At 37.4% G+C, this 23113-nt stretch overlaps 1 long non-coding RNA gene across 1 annotated transcript in view; it reads right to left on the bottom strand.

Annotated features, from left to right (window-relative positions):
* Positions 1-6360: 6360 nt before the first annotated feature.
* The window catches only part of LOC138851475 (uncharacterized), an 18188-nt gene continuing 1435 nt past the window's right edge, over positions 6361-23113 (bottom strand). Inside the window, exons 2-3 of the long non-coding RNA XR_011391239.1 lie at positions 14489-14588; positions 6361-6469 (exon numbers count right to left, since the gene is read on the bottom strand). This is a non-coding gene — a long non-coding RNA (uncharacterized lncRNA). The remainder of the gene's footprint in view (positions 6470-14488; positions 14589-23113) is intronic.

Here is a 23113-nt window from a genome sequence, read left to right as displayed (position 1 = left end):
AACAGTCAAGGACCAGGTAATCAGGCTAAGGAAGGAAGGAGGAGAGACAACAAGAAATGACCGTGAAGTATGTGAAGAACTCAACAAGAGATTCAAAGAAGTGTTCACAGAGGAGACAGAAGGGACTCCAGAAAGACGGAGAGGTGGGGCACACCACCAAGTGCTGGACACAGTGCACACAACCGAGGAAGAAGTGAAGAGGCTTCTGAGTGAGCTAGATACCTCAAAGGCAATGGGGCCAGATAACATCTCCCCATGGGTATTGAGAGAGGGAGCAGAGGCGCTATGTGTACCCCTAACAACAATATTCAATACATCTATCGAAACAGGGAGATTGCCTGAGGCATGGAAGACAGCAAATGTAGTCCCAATCTTTAAAAAAGGAGACAGACATGAAGCATTAAACTACAGACCAGTGTCACTGACATGTATAGTATGCAAAATCATGGAGAAGATTATCAGGAGAAGAGTGGTGGAACACCTAGAAAGGAATGATCTCATCAACAGCAGCCAACATGGTTTCAGGGACGGGAAATCCTGTGTCACAAACCTACTGGAGTTCTATGACATGGTGACAGCAGTAAGACAAGAGAGAGAGGGGTGGGTGGATTGCATTTTCTTGGACTGCAAGAAGGCGTTTGACACAGTTCCACACAAGAGATTGGTGCAAAAACTGGAGGACCAAGCAGGGATAACAGGGAAGGCACTACAATGGATCAGGGAATACTTGTCAGGAAGACAGCAGCGAGTCATGGTACGTGGCGAGGTGTCAGAGTGGGCACCTGTGACCAGCGGGGTCCCGCAGGGGTCAGTCCTAGGACCAGTGCTGTTTCTGGTATTTGTGAACGACATGACGGAAGGAATAGACTCTGAGGTGTCCCTGTTTGCAGATGACGTGAAGTTGATGAGAAGAATTCACTCGATCGAAGACCAGGCAGAACTACAAAGGGATCTGGACAGGCTGCAGACCTGGTCCAGCAATTGGCTCCTGGAGTTCAATCCCACCAAGTGCAAAGTCATGAAGATTGGGGAAGGGCAAAGAAGGCCGCAGACGGAGTACAGTCTAGGGGGTCAGAGACTACAAACCTCACTCAAGGAAAAAGATCTTGGGGTGAGTATAACACCAGGCACATCTCCTGAAGCGCACATCAACCAAATAACTGCTGCAGCATATGGGCGCCTAGCAAACCTCAGAACAGCATTCCGACATCTTAATAAGGAATCATTCAGGACCCTGTACACCGTGTATGTTAGGCCCATATTGGAGTATGCGGCACCAGTTTGGAACCCACACCTAGCCAAGCACGTGAAGAAACTAGAGAAAGTGCAAAGGTTTGCAACAAGACTAGTCCCAGAGCTAAGAGGTATGTCCTACGAGGAGAGGTTAAGGGAAATCAACCTGACGACACTGGAGGACAGGAGAGATAGGGGGGACATGATAACGACATACAAAATACTGAGAGGAATTGACAAGGTGGACAAAGACAGGATGTTCCAGAGATTGGACACAGTAACAAGGGGACACAGTTGGAAGCTGAAGACACAGATGAATCACAGGGATGTTAGGAAGTATTTCTTCAGCCACAGAGTAGTCAGTAAGTGGAATAGTTTGGGAAGCGATGTAGTGGAGGCAGGATCCATACATAGCTTTAAGCAGAGGTATGATAAAGCTCACGGCTCAGGGAGAGTGACCTAGTAGCGATCAGTGAAGAGGCGGGGCCAGGAGCTCGGACTCGACCCCCGCAACCTCAACTAGGTGAGTACACACACACATACACACACACACACACACACACACACACACACACACACACACACACACACACACACACACACACACACACATTTGCTGGGATAGGACGTGCAAGACGACTAGGACACATAACTAACCTGGGGAATGATCTTACCTAGTAAAATGAATTTCACTGAAGTCATTTATCAGCAGATAAGCATTTTCTTTGATTTAATAGACATGTGATGAGCAAATCTACTATAGTATATAGAGTATAGGATGAGACAGATAAGGAATAAATCATTATAATAATCAGTATCACCGTTAACTCAATCATGATAGGTCATAATAATCATCATGAGTGCGGAAGCGATCAGTCACAAACATCAGATAATTAAAATAGGGAAAGAAAGATAAAGCTATTAATATAACTAATCTAACTAATATAACTAATCTAGAAAAAAGTTATTGATTTAGAGACAAAGAAATTACTTAGATAAATAACTGAGAACACCATTCATCCTGTAAAGTCAACACAGCAGAATTACAAGAACGTATCCTCTAACAAAGCGTAATGTAACCATCCTTTAATAATAATATTAACACAGTAGAATGACAGCTATTTTTTCGTAATAGTAAAAACTTGGAACATGTAATTAATTATAAATTTACGTTTGTGATTTTTAATGATGTTGATATAATGGTTGGTTTAGTGACCTTCCAAATGAAGACTGGAAAATAATGGTTGGTTTAGTGACCTTCCAAATGAAGACTGGAAAATAATGGTTGGTTTAGTGACCTTCCAAATGAAGACTGGAAAATCAGTTGCACTGCATTATATATCATTATATATTTTAAAGCTTGAAATAAGTATATAACTTGTACGCAGTTTTTTTTACCTGTCCAAGGTATAGATAATCTTGAAAAGACTTTAGACTTCCATCTTCTGGTGGGAGGTGCATATGAAGACCAATCTGCAGTGACAGTTCCTCCTGTCCTCCTGGATGATGCTGCCGGTGGTACATCACTGGAGACCAACTACCTCAGTCTTCCTGTCCTCTTGGATGATGCTGTCGGTGGTACATCACTGGAGACCAACTACCTCAGTCTTCCTGTCCTCTTGGATGATGCTGCCGGTGGTACATCACTGGAGACCAACTACCTCAGTCTTCCTGTCCTCTTGGATGATGCTGTCGGTGGTACATCACTGGAGACCAACTACCTCAGTCTTCCTGTCCTCTTGGATGATGCTGTCGGTGGTACATCACTGGAGACCAACTACCTCAGTCTTCCTGTCCTCTTGGATGATGCTGCCGGTGGTACATCACTGGAGACCAACTACCTCAGTCTTCCTGTCCTCCTGGATGATGCTGCCGGTGGTACATCACTGGAGACCAACTACCTCAGTCTTCCTGTCCTCTTGGATGATGCTGCCGGTGGTACATCACGGGAGACCAACTACCTCAGTCTTCCGGTCCTCTTGGATGATGCTGTCGGTGGTACATCACTGGAGACCAACTACCTCAGTCTTCCTGTCCTCCTGGATGATGCTGTCGGTGGTACATCACTGGAGACCAACTACCTCAGTCTTCCTGTCCTCTTGGATGATGCTGTCGGTGGTACATCACTGGAGACCAACTACCTCAGTCTTCCTGTCCTCTTGGATGATGCTGTCGGTGGTACATCACTGGAGACCAACTACCTCAGTCTTCCTGTCCTCCTGGATGATGCTGTCGGTGGTACATCACTGGAGACCAACTACCTCAGTCTTCCTGTCCTCTTGGATGATGCTGTCGGTGGTACATCACTGGAGACCAACTACCTCAGTCTTCCTGTCCTCTTGGATGATGCTGTCGGTGGTACATCACTGGAGACCAACTACCTCAGTCTTCCTGTCCTCATGGAGGATGCTGTCGGTGGTACATCACTGGAGACCAACTACCTCAGTCTTCCTGTCCTCTTGGATGATGCTGTCGGTGGTACATCACTGGAGACCAACTACCTCAGTCTTCCTGTCCTCCTGGATGATGCTGTCGGTGGTACATCACTGGAGACCAACTACCTCAGTCTTCCTGTCCTCTTGGATGATGCTGTCGGTGGTACATCACTGGAGACCAACTACCTCAGTCTTCCTGTCCTCTTGGATGATGCTGCCGGTGGTACATCACTGGAGACCAACTACCTCAGTCTTCCTGTCCTCTTGGATGATGCTGCCGGTGGTACATCACTGGAGACCAACTACCTCAGTCTTCCTGTCCTCTTGGATGATGCTGCCGGTGGTACATCACTGGAGACCAACTACCTCAGTCTTCCTGTCCTCCTGGATGATGCTGTCGGTGGTACATCACTGGAGACCAACTACCTCAGTCTTCCTGTCCTCCTGGATGATGCTGTCGGTGGTACATCACTGGAGACCAACTACCTCAGTCTTCCTGTCCTCCTGGATGATGCTGTCGGTGGTACATCACTGGAGACCAACTACCTCAGTCTTCCTGTCCTCTTGGATGATGCTGTCGGTGGTACATCACTGGAGACCAACTACCTCAGTCTTCCTGTCCTCTTGGATGATGCTGTCGGTGGTACATCACTGGAGACCAACTACCTCAGTCTTCCTGTCCTCCTGGATGATGCTGTCGGTGGTACATCACTGGAGACCAACTACCTCAGTCTTCCTGTCCTCTTGGATGATGCTGTCGGTGGTACATCACTGGAGACCAACTACCTCAGTCTTCCTGTCCTCTTGGATGATGCTGCCGGTGGTACATCACTGGAGACCAACTACCTCAGTCTTCCTGTCCTCCTGGATGATGCTGTCGGTGGTACATCACTGGAGACCAACTACCTCAGTCTTCCTGTCCTCCTGGATGATGCTGTCGGTGGTACATCACTGGAGACCAACTACCTCAGTCTTCCTGTCCTCCTGGATGATGCTGTCGGTGGTACATCACTGGAGACCAACTACCTCAGTCTTCCTGTCCTCTTGGATGATGCTGTCGGTGGTACATCACTGGAGACCAACTACCTCAGTCTTCCTGTCCTCTTGGATGATGCTGCCGGTGGTACATCACTGGAGACCAACTACCTCAGTCTTCCTGTCCTCTTGGATGATGCTGCCGGTGGTACATCACTGGAGACCAACTACCTCAGTCTTCCTGTCCTCTTGGATGATGCTGCCGGTGGTACATCACTGGAGACCAACTACCTCAGTCTTCCTGTCCTCCTGGATGATGCTGTCGGTGGTACATCACTGGAGACCAACTACCTCAGTCTTCCTGTCCTCCTGGATGATGCTGTCGGTGGTACATCACTGGAGACCAACTACCTCAGTCTTCCTGTCCTCTTGGATGATGCTGCCGGTGGTACATCACTGGAGACCAACTACCTCAGTCTTCCGGTCCTCTTGGATGATGCTGTCGGTGGTACATCACTGGAGACCAACTACCTCAGTCTTCCTGTCCTCTTGGATGATGCTGCCGGTGGTACATCACTGGAGACCAACTACCTCAGTCTTCCTGTCCTCTTTGATGATGCTGTCGGTGGTACATCACTGGAGACCAACTACCTCAGTCTTCCTGTCCTCCTGGATGATGCTGTCGGTGGTACATCACTTGAGACCAACTACCTCAGTCTTCCTGTCCTCTTGGATGATGCTGCCGGTGGTACATCACTGGAGACCAACTACCTCAGTCTTCCTGTCCTCTTGGATGATGCTGCCGGTGGTACATCACTGGAGACCAACTACCTCAGTCTTCCTGTCCTCTTGGATGATGCTGCCGGTGGTACATCACTGGAGACCAACTACCTCAGTCTTCCTGTCCTCTTGGATGATGCTGTCGGTGGTACATCACTGGAGACCAACTACCTCAGTCTTCCTGTCCTCCTGGATGATGCTGTCGGTGGTACATCACTGGAGACCAACTACCTCAGTCTTCCTGTCCTCTTGGATGATGCTGTCGGTGGTACATCACTGGAGACCAACTACCTCAGTCTTCCTGTCCTCTTGGATGATGCTGTCGGTGGTACATCACTGGAGACCAACTACCTCAGTCTTCCTGTCCTCCTGGATGATGCTGTCGGTGGTACATCACTGGAGACCAACTACCTCAGTCTTCCTGTCCTCCTGGATGATGCTGTCGGTGGTACATCACTGGAGACCAACTACCTCAGTCTTCCTGTCCTCTTGGATGATGCTGTCGGTGGTACATCACTGGAGACCAACTACCTCAGTCTTCCTGTCCTCCTGGATGATGCTGTCGGTGGTACATCACTGGAGACCAACTACCTCAGTCTTCCTGTCCTCTTGGATGATGCTGTCGGTGGTACATCACTGGAGACCAACTACCTCAGTCTTCCTGTCCTCCTGGATGATGCTGTCGGTGGTACATCACTGGAGACCAACTACCTCAGTCTTCCTGTCCTCTTGGATGATGCTGTCGGTGGTACATCACTGGAGACCAACTACCTCAGTCTTCCTGTCCTCCTGGATGATGCTGTCGGTGGTACATCACTGGAGACCAACTACCTCAGTCTTCCTGTCCTCCTGGATGATGTTGTCGGTGGTACATCACTGGAGACCAACTACCTCAGTCTTCCTGTCCTCCTGGATGATGCTGTCGGTGGTACATCACTGGAGACCAACTACCTCAGTCTTCCTGTCCTCCTGGATGATGCTGTCGGTGGTACATCACTGGAGACCAACTACCTCAGTCTTCTTCAGTTGTCACTTCTTTTAAGGTTCTAAAATATTCGAAGTGAAAATAAAACATTAACTCAGATACATCTAGTGGTGTAACTAAAATAACGTATCTATATAATAGCTAGTTTTTCAAAAAGAGTTAAAGCTTTTTTAGCAGCGGATATTTTTGTGATATTTATGGCCATTGACACTCGAGTAAATGTTTCTGTTACATTTTTGTTGTGATGAATGGTTTTGAAAACCGACAAGTTGAAGAATTGAGACACTTGTGCAACATATGGGATTCTTTAATGAAGAAACGTTTCGTCACAAAGTGGCTTCATCAGTCTTATACAAAGCAGGAAGGAATAAGGAGAGGATGAGTTTGAGGTAATCAGTCCCTCAGCCTGGAGCCGATGTGTTCAGTCCATCAATCTTGTAGAAAGTACAGAACACAGCCTAGGCTTATGTACTGTAGTCAGGTTAGGTGAAGCAGGAGGCGGAGTCATGTAATATATATATATATATATATATATATATATATATATATATATATATATATATATATATATATATATATATATATATATATATATATATATATATGTATATATATATATATATATATATATATATATATATATATATATATATATATATATATATATATATATATTAATATAAATAAATATATATATATATTTCTTTCAACAAACCGGCCGTATCCCACAGAGGCAGGGTGGCCCAAAAAGAAAAACAAAAGTTTCTCTTTTCAAATTTAGTAATATATACAGGAGAAGGGGTTACTAGCATGGCTTACGGAGGAAGAATTCTGTTCCACTTCCTCATGGAGACAAGAGGAAATAAACAAGAACAAGAACTAGAAAGAAAATAGCAGAAAACCCAGAGGGGTGTGTATATATATGCTTGTACATATATGTGTAGTGTGACCTAATTGTACGTAGAAGTAGCAAGACGTACCTGACATCTTGCATGTTCATGAGACAGAAAAAAGGACACCAGAAATCCTACCATCATGTAAAACAATTCAGGCTTTCGTTTTACACTCACTTGGCAGGACGGTAGTACCTCCCTGGGCGGTTGCCAACCTTCTACCTATAATATATATATATATATATATATATATATATATATATATATATATATATATATATATATATATATATATATATATATATATATATATATATAAACATATATATATATATATATATATATATATATATATATATATATATATATATATATATATATATATATATATATATATATATATATATATATATATATATATATATATATATATAATTTTATTATATTTTATTATTAACTCACTTGTCGTCTCCCACCAAGGCAGGGTGGCCCAAAAGAAAAACTTTCACCATTCACTCCATCATTGTCTTGTCAGAGGTGCACTTACACTACAGTTATAAAACTGGAACATTAACACCCCTCCTTCAGAGTGCAGACACTGTACTTCCCATCTCCAGGACTCAAGTTCGGCCTGTCGGTTTCCCTGAATCCCTTCATGTTACCTTTCTCACACTCCAACAGCACGTCAAGTACTAAAAACTATGTCTCCATTTGCTCCTATCAAACACGCTCACGCATGCTGGAAGCCCCTCGTACACAAAACCTCCTTTACCCCCTCCCTCCAAACTTTCCTAGGCCGACCCCTACCCCGGCTTCCCTGCACTACGGATTTATACACTCTCGAAGTCATTCTGTTTTGTTCCATTCTCTCTACATGTCCGAACCACCTCAACAACCCCTCCTCAGCTCTCTGGATAATAGTTTTGGTAGTCCTGCACCTCCTCCTAATTTCCAAACTACGAATTCTCTGCATTATATTCACACAACACATTGCCCTAAGACACGACATATCCGCTGCCTCCAGCTTTCTCCTTGCTGCAACATTCACCACCCATGCTTCGCACTCATATACGAGCGTTGGTATAACTGTACTCTTATACATTCCCCTCTTTGCTTCCTTGGACAAAGTTTTTTGTCTCCACTCACGTTTTTTTCCCTCGTCATTCTATGATTCACCTCATCATTCATAGACCCATCTACTGACATGTCCACTCCTAAATATCTGAATACATTCCCTTCCTCTATATTCTCTCCCTCCAATCTGACATCCAATCTTTCGTTACCTAATTTTTTTTTGTCATCCTCATCACCTTACTCTTTCCTATATTAACATTTATTTTTCTTTTTTTTACATACCCTACCAAACTCATCTGTAACTTCTCTTCAGAATCTCCCAAAAGCACAGAGTCATCAGCTAAGATCATCTGTGACAACTCCCACTTTGTGTTAGAAGTTTTATCTTTTAACCCCACACCTCTCGCCAACACCCTAGCATTCACTTCTCTTACAACCCCATCTATAAATATATTGAACAACTACGGTGACATCGCACATCCCTGTTTAAGGCCTATTTTTACTGGGAAATAGTCTCCCTCGCTCCTTACATACTGTAACCTGTGCCTCACTATCCTCGTAAAAATTTTTCACCGCTATCAATAACCTACCTCCAATTCCATACATTTGCAACATCTTCCACATTGCTTCCCTATCAACCCTGTCATACGCCTTTTCCAAATACATAAATGCCACAAAAACTTCTTTATCCTTGTCTAAATACTGTCCACCCTTATTTTTCACTGTAAACACTTGGTCCACACACCCTTCCTAAAACCTCCTTGTTCATCTGCCATCTTACTCTCCGTCTTACTCTTAATTCTTTCAATAATAACTCTACCATACACTTTACCAGATATACTCAACAGACTTATTCCCCTATAATTTTGCACTCTCTTTTGTTCCCTTTACCTTTATACAATGGAACTATGCACGCTCTCTGCCTAATTCCTAGATACCTTACCCACTTCCATACATTTATTAAATAAAAGCAACAACCACTCCAGAACTATATCCCCACCTGTTTTTAACATTTCTCTCTTTATCCCTTCAATCCCAGCTGCCTTACCCCGTTTCGTTCTACCCACTGCCTCACAAAGTTCCGCCACACTCACTCCTACAAGATGTTATTCCTCCTTGCCTATACACGACATCACAACTTTCCTATCTTCATCAACATTTAACAATTCCTCAAAATATTCCCTCCATCTTCCAAATACCTCTAACTCTCCGTTTAATAGCTCTCCTACTTTAAACTATCAAATCCATTCGTTTCCTGGGCTTCCTCAACTTCTTAATCTTACTCCAAAACTTTTTCGTGTTTTCAACAAAATTTGTTAATAACATCTCACCCACTCTTTCATTTGTTCTCATTTTGCAATGCTTCACCACTCTTTTAGCTTCTCTTTTCCTCTCCATATACTCTTCCCTTCTTGCATCACTTCTACTTTGTAAAAACCTCTCTCATACTAATCTCTTTACATCATCATTCCATCAATCGCTCTTCTTCCCTCCCACACCCACTTTCCCGTAACCACAAACTTCTGCTGGACACTCTAACACTTACCCATACACCTTCAACCCCATTGCCTATGCTCTCACTTGCCCATCTATCCTTCAATAGTTGTTTACATCTTACCCTAGCTGCCTCCTCCTCCTTTAGCTTATAAACCTTCACCTCTCTCTTACCTGCTGCCTCCATTTTCCTTGTATCCCATCTACCTTTACTCTCACTGTAGCTACAACTAAAAAGTGATCTGACATATTTGTTATCCCTCTATAAACATGTACATCTTGAAGTCTTGAAGTGTACCCAGAAGTCTTTTATCTTCCAATACGTAGTCCAACAAACTACTGTCATTACACCCTACATCATATCTTGTATACTTATTTATCCTCTTTTTCTTAAAATACGTATTACCCATAACCAACTTCCTTTCTATACACAGTTCAATCAAAGGGTCCCCATTATCATTTGCAATTGGCTCCCCAAACTTACCTACCACACCCTCTTTAAATGTTTCTCCTACTCTAACATTTAGGTCATCTACGCAATTACTCTCTCACTTGGTTCAAAAGTTCCTACACACTCGCTTAACATCTCCCAAAATCTCTCTCTTCTCTACACTCCTTTCTTCTCCAGGTTCATACACACTTATTATGACCCACTTTTTGCATCCGACCCTTATTTTAATCCACATAATCCTTGCATTCATATATTCATATTCCCTCTTCACTTTCTATAACTGATCCTTCAACTTTATTGCTACCCCTTCCTTAGCTCTAACTCTCTCAGATACTTCTGACTTAATCTCATTTATTTCTCCTCACTGAAACTCGCCTATCCCCTCCAGCTTTGTTTCGCTTAGGACCAGAACATCCAACTTGTTTTCATTCATAACATCAGAAATCATCTCTTTTCCGCACTACATCCACGCACATCCAGGCATATCAGTTTCATAAAGTTTTTCTTCTCATTTTTCGTATTTTGTACAGGAGAAGGAGTTACTAGCTCCCGGCATTTTAGTCGCCTCATACAACACGCATAGCTTATAGTGGAAAGATTCTTTTCCACTTTCCTATGGAGAATAGAGGAAATAAAGAAGAACAAGAATGATGAAGAAAAAAAAGAAAATCCTAGATGTGTGTGTATATATATATATATATATATATATATATATATATATATATATATATATATATATATATATATATATATATATATATATATATATATATATATATATATATATATATATATATATGTATAATATAACCTTATTATAACAAGAACAATTTATTTTAGCCTAACCCAACTAAATATATTTTAGATTTGTTTACAATAAATTAATACTAAGTAAACATAGTGAAATATATTTTTATCGTTAGGTTCAGAATGAGTTTGGCGAAATTATTGCATACACAAATTTTCGCTTGTCCTATATGGCAAGATGAGCGCTGCTATATAAGCCAAGATCGAAAGTTCTGCCTATTCGGCTCGACATATATATATATATATATATATATATATATATATATATATATATATATATATATATATATATATATATATATATATATATATATATATATAGAGCAAAACACCAACGTCAAAGACCTGGGAGTGATTATGTCGGAGGATCTCACCTTCAAGGACCATAACATTGTATCAATCGCATCTGCTAGAAAAATGACAGGATGGATAATGAGAACCTTCAAAACTAGGGAGGCCAAGCCCATGATGACACTCTTCAGGTCACTTGTTCTATCTAGGCTGGAATATTGCTGCACTCTAACAGCACCTTTCAAGGCAGGTGAAATTGCCGACCTAGAAAATGTACAGAGAACTTTCACGGCGCGCATAACGGAGATAAAACACCTCAATTACTGGGAGCGCTTGAGGTTTCTAAACCTGTATTCCCTGGAACGCAGGAGGGAGAGATACATGATTATATACACCTGGAAAATCCTAGAGGGACTAGTACCGAACTTGCACACGAAAATCACTCACTACGAAAGCAAAAGACTTGGCAGACGATGCACCATCCCCCCAATGAAAAGCAGGGGTGTCACTAGCACGTTAAGAGACCATACAATAAGTGTCAGGGGCCCGAGACTGTTCAACTGCCTCCCAGCACACATAAGGGGGATTACCAACAGACCCCTGGCAGTCTTCAAGCTGGCACTGGACAAGCACCTAAAGTCAGTTCCTGATCAGCCGGGCTGTGGCTCGTACGTTGGTTTGCGTGCAGCCAGCAGCAACAGCCTGGTTGATCAGGCGCTGATCCACCAGGAGGCCTGGTCACAGACCGGGCCGCGGGGGCGTTGACCCCCGAAACTCTGTCCAGGTAAACTCCAGGTATATATATATATATATATATATATATATATATATATATATATATATATATATATATATGTGTGTGTGTGTGTGTGTGTGTGTGTGTGTGTGTGTGTGTGTGTGTGTGTGTGTGTGTGTGTGTGTGTGTGTGTGTGTGTATGTGTGTGTGTGTGTACTCACCTAGTTGAGGTTGCAGGGGTCGAGTCCAAGCTCCTGGCCCCGCCTCTTCACTGGTCGCTAATAGGTCACTCTCCCTGTGTGTGTGTGTGTGTGTGTGTGTGTGTGTGTGTGTGTGTGTGTGTGTGTGTGTGTGTGTGTGTGTGTCGTGCCTAATAAATAAAACTGGTCAATTAGCAAGAACTCATTTAAAATTAAGTCCTCTCTAAAATTTTCTCTTATACGTTTAAAGATATATTTTTTTTCATTAATGTTAATGTAAAATTTATAATTTTGTACCAAAAGAATCTTAGAAAACTTACCTAAACTTATTATAACAAGTGCAATTTATTTTAGCCTAATCTAACTAAATATGTTTTAAATACGTTTAGAATAATTTAACACTAAACAAACACAATGAAATATAATTTTTTCGTTAGGTTCAGAATGATTTTTGCGAAATTGTTGCATGTACAAATTTTCACTTGTCCTATATGGCAAGATAAGCGTTGCTATTTATGCCAAGATCGCAAGTTTTACATATTCGGCACGACATATATATGCATGCGCATACCTGTGCAGTGTGCTCTAAATGTTAGTAGAAGTAGCAAGATATACCTGTTATGCAGCGTGTTTATGAGACAAAAAGACCACCAGCAATCCTGTAAAACAGTTACAGGTTTCATACTACTCACTTGGCAGGACGGTAGTACCTCCCTGGATGATTGCTGTCTACCATCCTACTACCTTGGATATATATATATATATATATATATATATATATATATATATATATATATATATATATATATATATATATATATATATATATATATATATATATATATATATATATATATATCCAAGGTATATATATATATATATATATATATATATATATATATATATATATATATATATATATATATATATATATATATATATATATATATATATATATATATATATATATATATATATATATATATATATATATATATATATATATATATATATATATATATATATATATATATATATATATATATATATATATATATATATATATATATATATATATATATATATATATATATATATATATATATATATATACATATACTAATATATATATATATATATATATATATATATATATATATATATATATATATCTATATATATATATATATATATATATATATATGTCGTGCCGAATATGTAAAACTGGTGAATTAGCAAGAACTCATTTTAAATTAACACCTTTCTAAAATTTTCTCTTATACGTTTAAAGATATATTTTTTTCATTAATGTTAATATAAAAAAAAATAATTTTAGAAAACCTACCTAACCTTATTATAACAAGAACAATTTATTTTAGCCTAACCCAACTAAATATATTTTAGATTTGTTTACAATAAATTAATACTAAGTAAACATAGTGAAATATATTTTTATCGTTAGGTTGAGAATGAGTTTGGCGAAATTATTGCATACACAAATTTTCGCTTGTCCTATATGGCAAGATGAGCGCTGCTATATAAGCCAAGATCGAAAGTTTTGCCTATTCGGCTCGACATATATATATATATATATATATATGTCGTGCCGAATATGTAAAACTGGTCAATTAGCAAGAACTCATTTAAAATTAAGTCCTTTCTAAAATTTTCTCTTATACGATTTAAGATATATTTTTTTCATTAATGTTCATGTAAAAATATATAATTTTGCACCAAAAGAATCTTAGAAAACTTACCTAACCTTATTATAACAAGAACAATTTATTTTAGCATAATCCAACTAAATATATTTTAGATTTGTTTAAAATAATTTAATACTAAACAAACACATTTAAGTACATTTTTTTCGTTAGGTTCCGAATGATTTTGGCGAAATTACTGCATACACAAATTTTCGCTTGTCCTAAATGGCAAGATGAGTGTTGCTATTTAAGCCAAGATCGCAAGTTCTGCCTATTCGGCACGACATATATATATATATATATATATATATATATATATATATATATATATATATATATATATATATATATATATATATATATATATATATATAATATCAATCAATGATCCAGAAAGCATCTATGAAGGAACATACATAACTGCAACTCACATGAAGGAAGGCCAAGACTGGAAGCCATACTCAGAGGCAAATCTAGTACGTGGTGTACTTTTTCCAGTCCAGGCGTCACTGAGGTAGTCGTAAAAGTGAACTGTAAGGTGACTGTAAGGAGACAAAAACTCTAAAAATTTATATATTCTAAAATATATTGATACTAACTCTTTGAAATATAATAATCGGTTTGTAAAACTATTGGTGAAATTACCAACGGTATGTTATGTAAAGGACGTATGAAAAACCAATGAAACATAATTGCGGATACATTTAGCTTTCCATAAACTTTGTTAATTCAATACAAGGAATATAGGGATACATGGGTTAAACAGAGAAACCTGGTGAGGTACACCAGGTCTAACATAACACTGCAGAAGGTCTGCTGGACTACGTTATCACTATATATCTTCTCTGTTCCTATGTTACTCCTTTTACCAAATAATTATAAATTTCTTTATTTTGAACTGGAAGTTGTTCAATGTTCAAATGACAAAACATTAATTGGAAATTTTGCTAGTTAATCTGCGTCACCATTCTAGACATAAATATTTGTTGTGCAGGTTGGTAATACAGTATCTTCACTTTTGAGACCAGTCTCACACGTCAAGGCATACACGTGCCTTGATTACACGCACGTAAAGTCATACACGTGCCTTGATTACACGCACGTAAAGGCATACACGTGCCTTGATTACACGCACGTAAAGTCATACACGTAAAGGCATACACTTTGCTCATTTTTCTTGCGATCCTAGTGGCCGGTTTTTTTAATAACTTCTATATAGTTAAATATATATATCCAAGTGAATATCTTGGAAGAGTATCAACTTAGCAACTCTCACAGGATGTACATAAGATAGGCAAGACTGAGCTGCGTTACATTATATTAATTTATTGCAGAGGTAGGTGATCTTGGTTGCCAATATGACGTTTTTCAGAGCATAGTTCTAGCTGCCCAGACAACTTTTGTTCCGAGTAGGGAAATTAGATCTAACAAAAATGATCCCAAATGGATGAACAATAGATTAAAACATCTCATTGGTCAAACTAGAGGCATATATAGGCGTATCAAAAGAGGGGATGGGCAGTTAAGAAATCAATACATTCAATTAAAGAGAGAAATAAAGAAAAGAATAAGAAAAGCAAAAAGGGATTATGAGGCTAAGGTCGCAAGGGATTCAAAGATTAACCCTAAAGGATTCTTTCAGGTATACAGAAGTAAGATTAGGGACAAGATTGGCCCACTTAAGAGTAACACTGACAGTGATAATGATATGTGTGAAATTCTCAATACCTACTTCCTCTCAGTTTTCACCCAGGAAAATACTAGCGGTATTCCTGAAATAATAGATTATGTAGAACAGGATGATAATAAACTATGTACGATTGCAGTAACTAGTGACATGGTCCTCAGACAAATAGATAAACTAAAACCCAACAAATCCCTAGGCCCTGATGAACTGTTTGCAAGGGTGTTAAAGGAATGTAAAGAGGAACTTAGCATACCTTTGGCTAATCTTTTTAACATATCACTACAAACTGGCATAGTGCCTGATAAGTGGAAAATGGTAAATGTAATTAAAAGGCAGGTGACAGGTCCTTGGCTTCGAACTATAGACCAATAAGCCTTACCTCCATAGTGGGAAAATTTATGGAATCAATAATTGCCGAAGCAATTCGTAGCCATCTTGACAGGCACAGATTGATTAATGAATCTCATCCCGGTTTTACAAAGGGGCGTTTCTGTCTTACGAATTTACTAACTTTTTTCACTAAGGTGTTTGAGGAGGTAGATCATGATAATGAATATGATATTGTGTATATGGACTTCAGTAAGGCTTTCGATAGAGTTCCACACCAGAGGCTATTGAGGAAACTTAAGGCACACGCAATAGGAGGAGAAATTTTTTCCTGGGTAGAGGCATGGCTGACAAATAGACAACAGAGAGTTTGCATAAATGGGGAGAAATCAGAATGGGGCACGTCACAAGCGGTGTTCCTCAGGGGTCAGTGTTGGGCCCGTTGTTGTTCACAATTTACATAAACGACATAGATGAGGGAATAAATAGCGACATAAGCAAATTTGCTGATGACACCAAAATAGGACGTCCAATTCATTCTAATGAGGACACTAGAGAACTCCAGGATGATTTGAATAGACTGATGCAATGGTCGGAGAAGTGGCAGATGCAGTTTAATATTGACAAATGCAAAGTTCTAAATGTTGGACAGGTAAATAACCATGCAACATTTAAACTAAATAATGTAAATCTTAATACTACTGATTGCGAAAAGGATTTAGGAGTTCTGGTTAGCAGTAATTTAAAACCAAGACAACAGTGTATTAGTGTTCGCAATAAAGCTAACAGAATTCTTGTCTTCATATCTAAAGTATAAATAATAGAAGTCCTCAGGTTGTTCTTCAACTCTATATATCCTTGGTTAGGCCTCATTTAGACTATGCTGCTCAGTTCTGGTCACAGTATTACAGAATGGATATAAACGCTCTGGAAAACGAAAATGATTTGGGGAAAAAATTACTTGCCTTTTTATAATAATTGGGTAATTTTTAATTCTTTTTAAAATTATTAATTTTAATTAGAAAAAAATGAAAAAAATTTTAAAACTTATAAGAAAAAAATTTTAAAAGGACTTTTTTTTTAAAATATTTTACTAATTGACATTTTAATTTAATGATTTTAAAATTAATATTTTAAAATTATTATTATAAAAATTTAAATTATTATTATAAAAATTTAAATTAAATATTATAATAAAATTTTTAAAAAAAGACCCAAAAAAACATTTTTCAAAATAAAAAAAATTTTTAAAAAGAAAACCTTTTTAAAAACCCCCAAATTTTATGATTAAAAAAGTTTTAATTTTTTTTTAATGTTTTTATAAAAAATATTAAAATTTAATTATTAAAATATTTAATATTATAAAAAAATTTAAATTATTATATAAAAATTTAAATTATTATATGATTTTAAATTATTATTATAAAAATTTAAATTATTATATTAATTTTTAAAATTTTATAAAAACGTATTTTATTAGAAAATACTGCTCGGGGATTTTAAACATTGCTGGGTAAAAATTTATTCCGGGGGAAAATAAATTCCTTACAACGCCTATATTCTGGAGGGAACTATTAGGGGGCCCTGATATTTAAGATTAAGGAATATAAGCCTTTTTTTTTAAATACAATTTTCTGGGTTTAAAAATTTAATTAAAAAATTTTTAAATCCTAAACAATATTATCTTTTGATTCAAATTTATATTTAAAATTTATTCAAACTAATTTATTTTAAAAAAAATTTGAATTATCACTAGACTACCGTGAACTTATTATCACTAGACTACCGTGAACTTATTATCACTAGACTACCGTGAACTTATTATCACTAGACTACCGTGAACTTATTATTACTAGACTACCGTGAACTTATTATTACTAGACTACCGTGAACTTATTATTACTAGACTACCGTGAACTTATTATTACTAGACTACCGTGAACTTATTATCACTAGACTACCGTGAACTTATCATCACTAGACTACCGTGAACTTATTATCACTAGACTACCGTGAACTTATTATTACTAGACTACCGTGAACTTATTATCACTAGACTACCGTGAACTTATTATCACTAGACTACCGTGAACTTATTATCACTAGACTACCGTGAACTTATTATCACTAGACTACCGTGAACTTATTATCACTAGACTACCGTGAACTTATTATCACTAGACTACCGTGAACTTATTATCACTAGACTACCGTGAACTTATTATTACTAGACTACCGTGAACTTATTATTACTAGACTACCGTGAACTTATTATTACTAGACTACCGTGAACTTATTATCACTAGACTACCGTGAACTTATTATCACTAGACTACCGTGAACTTATTATCACTAGACTACCGTGAACTTATTATCACTAGACTACCGTGAACTTATTATTACTAGACTACCGTGAACTTATTATTACTAGACTACCGTGAACTTATTATTACTAGACTACCGTGAACTTATTATTACTAGACTACCGTGAACTTATTATTACTAGACTACCGTGAACTTATTATTACTAGACTACCGTGAACTTATTATTACTAGACTACCGTGAACTTATTATTACTAGACTACCGTGAACTTATTATTACTAGACTACCGTGAACTTATTATTACTAGACTACCGTGAACTTATTATCACTAGACTACCGTGAACTTATTATCACTAGACTACCGTGAACTTATTATTACTAGACTACCGTGAACTTATTATCACTAGACTACCGTGAACTTATTATTACTAGACTACCGTGAACTTATTATTACTAGACTACAGTGAACTTATTATTACTAGACTACCGTGAACTTATTATTACTAGACTACCGTGAACTTATTATTACTAGACTACCGTGAACTTATTATTACTAGACTACCGTGAACTTATTATTACTAGACTACCGTGAACTTATTATTACTAGACTACCGTGAACTTATTATTACTAGACTACCGTGAACTTATTATTACTAGACTACCGTGAACTTATTATTACTAGACTACCGTGAACTTATTATTACTAGACTAGACTACCGTGAACTTATTATCACTAGACTACCGTGAACTTATTATCACTAGACTACCGTGAACTTATTATTACTAGACTACCGTGAACTTATTATCACTAGACTACCGTGAACTTATTATCACTAGACTACCGTGAACTTATTATCACTAGACTACCGTGAACTTATTATTACTAGACTACCGTGAACTTATTATTACTAGACTACCGTGAACTTATTATTACTAGACTACCGTGAACTTATTATTACTAGACTACCGTGAACTTATTATCACTAGACTACCGTGAACTTATTATCACTAGACTACCGTGAACTTATTATTACTAGACTACCGTGAACTTATTATCACTAGACTACCGTGAACTTATTATCACTAGACTACCGTGAACTTATTATTACTAGACTACCGTGAACTTATTATTACTAGACTACCGTGAACTTATTATTACTAGACTACCGTGAACTTATTATTACTAGACTACCGTGAACTTATTATTACTAGACTACCGTGAACTTATTATTACTAGACTACCGTGAACTTATTATTACTAGACTACCGTGAACTTATTATTACTAGACTACCGTGAACTTATTATTACTAGACTACCGTGAACTTATTATTACTAGACTACCGTGAACTTATTATTACTAGACTACCGTGAACTTATTATTACTAGACTACCGTGAACTTATTATTACTAGACTACCGTGAACTTATTATTACTAGACTACCGTGAACTTATTATTACTAGACTACCGTGAACTTATTATTACTAGACTACCGTGAACTTATTATTACTAGACTACCGTGAACTTATTATTACTAGACTACCGTGAACTTATTATTACTAGACTACCGTGAACTTATTATTACTAGACTACCGTGAACTTATTATTACTAGACTACCGTGAACTTATTATTACTAGACTACCGTGAACTTATTATCACTAGACTACCGTGAACTTATTATTACTAGACTACCGTGAACTTATTATCACTAGACTACCGTGAACTTATTATCACTAGACTACCGTGAACTTATTATCACTAGACTACCGTGAACTTATTATTACTAGACTACCGTGAACTTATTATTACTAGACTACCGTGAACTTATTATTACTAGACTACCGTGAACTTATTATTACTAGACTACCGTGAACTTATTATCACTAGACTACCGTGAACTTATTATCACTAGACTACCGTGAACTTATTATTACTAGACTACCGTGAACTTATTATCACTAGACTACCGTGAACTTATTATCACTAGACTACCGTGAACTTATTATCACTAGACTACCGTGAACTTATTATCACTAGACTACCGTGAACTTATTATTACTAGACTACCGTGAACTTATTATTACTAGACTACCGTGAACTTATTATTACTAGACTACCGTGAACTTATTATTACTAGACTACCGTGAACTTATTATTACTAGACTACCGTGAACTTATTATTACTAGACTACCGTGAACTTATTATTACTAGACTACCGTGAACTTATTATTACTAGACTACCGTGAACTTATTATTACTAGACTACCGTGAACTTATTATTACTAGACTACCGTGAACTTATTATCACTAGACTACCGTGTGAACTTATTATTACTAGACTACCGTGAACTTATTATCACTAGACTACCGTGAACTTATTATTACTAGACTACCGTGAACTTATTATTACTAGACTACCGTGAACTTATTATTACTAGACTACCGTGAACTTATTATTACTAGACTACCGTGAACTTATTATTACTAGACTACCGTGAACTTATTATTACTAGACTACCGTGAACTTATTATTACTAGACTACCGTGAACTTATTATTACTAGACTACCGTGAACTTATTATTACTAGACTACCGTGAACTTATTATTACTAGACTACCGTGAACTTATTATTACTAGACTACCGTGAACTTATTATTACTAGACTACCGTGAACTTATTATTACTAGACTACCGTGAACTTATTATCACTAGACTACCGAACTTATTATTACTAGAACTTATTATTACTAGACTACCGTGAACTTATTATCACTAGACTACCGTGAACTTATTATTACTAGACTACCGTGAACTTATTATTACTAGACTACCGTGAACTTATTATTACTAGACTACCGTGAACTTATTATTACTAGACTACCGTGAACTTATTATTACTAGACTACCGTGAACTTATTATTACTAGACTACCGTGAACTTATTATTACTAGACTACCGTGAACTTATTATCACTAGACTACCGTGAACTTATTATCACTAGACTACCGTGAACTTATTATTACTAGACTACCGTGAACTTATTATTACTAGACTACCGTGAACTTATTATCACTAGACTACCGTGAACTTATTATCACTAGACTACCGTGAACTTATTATTACTAGACTACCGTGAACTTATTATCACTAGACTACCGTGAACTTATTATTACTAGACTACCGTGAACTTATTATTACTAGACTACCGTGAACTTATTATCACTAGACTACCGTGAACTTATTATCACTAGACTACCGTGAACTTATTATCACTAGACTACCGTGAACTTATTATTACTAGACTACCGTGAACTTATTATCACTAGACTACCGTGAACTTATTATTACTAGACTACCGTGAACTTATTATTACTAGACTACCGTGAACTTATTATTACTAGACTACCGTGAACTTATTATTACTAGACTACCGTGAACTTATTATTACTAGACTACCGTGAACTTATTATCACTAGACTACCGTGAACTTATTATCACTAGACTACCGTGAACTTATTATTACTAGACTACCGTGAACTTATTATTACTAGACTACCGTGAACTTATTATCACTAGACTACCGTGAACTTATTATCACTAGACTACCGTGAACTTATTATTACTAGACTACCGTGAACTTATTATTACTAGACTACCGTGAACTTATTATCACTAGACTACCGTGAACTTATTATTACTAGACTACCGTGAACTTATTATCACTAGACTACCGTGAACTTATTATCACTAGACTACCGTGAACTTATTATCACTAGACTACCGTGAACTTATTATTACTAGACTACCGTGAACTTATTATTACTAGACTACCGTGAACTTATTATCACTAGACTACCGTGAACTTATTATCACTTGACTACCGTGAACTTATTATTACTAGACTACCGTGAACTTATTATTACTAGACTACCGTGAACTTATTATCACTAGACTACCGTGAACTTATTATCACTAGACTACCGTGAACTTATTATCACTAGACTACCGTGAACTTATTATTACTAGACTACCGTGAACCTATTATTACTAGACTACAGTGAACTTATTATCACTAGACTACCGTGAACTTATTATCACTAGACTACCGTGAACTTATTATTACTAGACTACCGTGAACTTATTATTCACTAGACTACCGTGAACTTATTATCACTAGACTACCGTGAACTTATTATTACTAGACTACCGTGAACCTATTATTACTAGACTACAGTGAACTTATTATCACTAGACTACCGTGAACTTATTATCACTAGACTACCGTGAACTTATTATTACTAGACTACCGTGAACTTATTATTCACTAGACTACCGTGAACTTATTATCACTAGACTACCGTGAACTTATTATTACTAGACTACCGTGAACTTATTATTCACTAGGCTACCGTGAACTTATTATCACTAGACTATCGTGAACTTATTATTACTAGACTACCGTGAACTCATTATCACTAGACTACCGTGAACTTATTTTTCACTAGACTACCGTGAACTTATTATCACTAGACTACCGTGATCTCATTATCACTAGACTACCGTGAACTCATTATCACTAGACTACCGTGAACTCATTATCACTAGACTACCGTGAATTTATTAATCAATAGACTACCGTGAACTCATTATCACTAGACTACCGTGAACTCATTAATCAAAGGACTACCGTGAACTCATTAATCACTGGTCTTCCGT

The sequence above is a fragment of the Cherax quadricarinatus genome, unplaced genomic scaffold (assembly GCF_038502225.1).
Source record: "Cherax quadricarinatus isolate ZL_2023a unplaced genomic scaffold, ASM3850222v1 Contig744, whole genome shotgun sequence".
Lineage (NCBI taxonomy): Eukaryota > Metazoa > Arthropoda > Malacostraca > Decapoda > Parastacidae > Cherax > Cherax quadricarinatus.
Note: the sequence above shows the minus strand (reverse complement) of the source record. Positions and strands in the feature narration are given on the sequence as shown.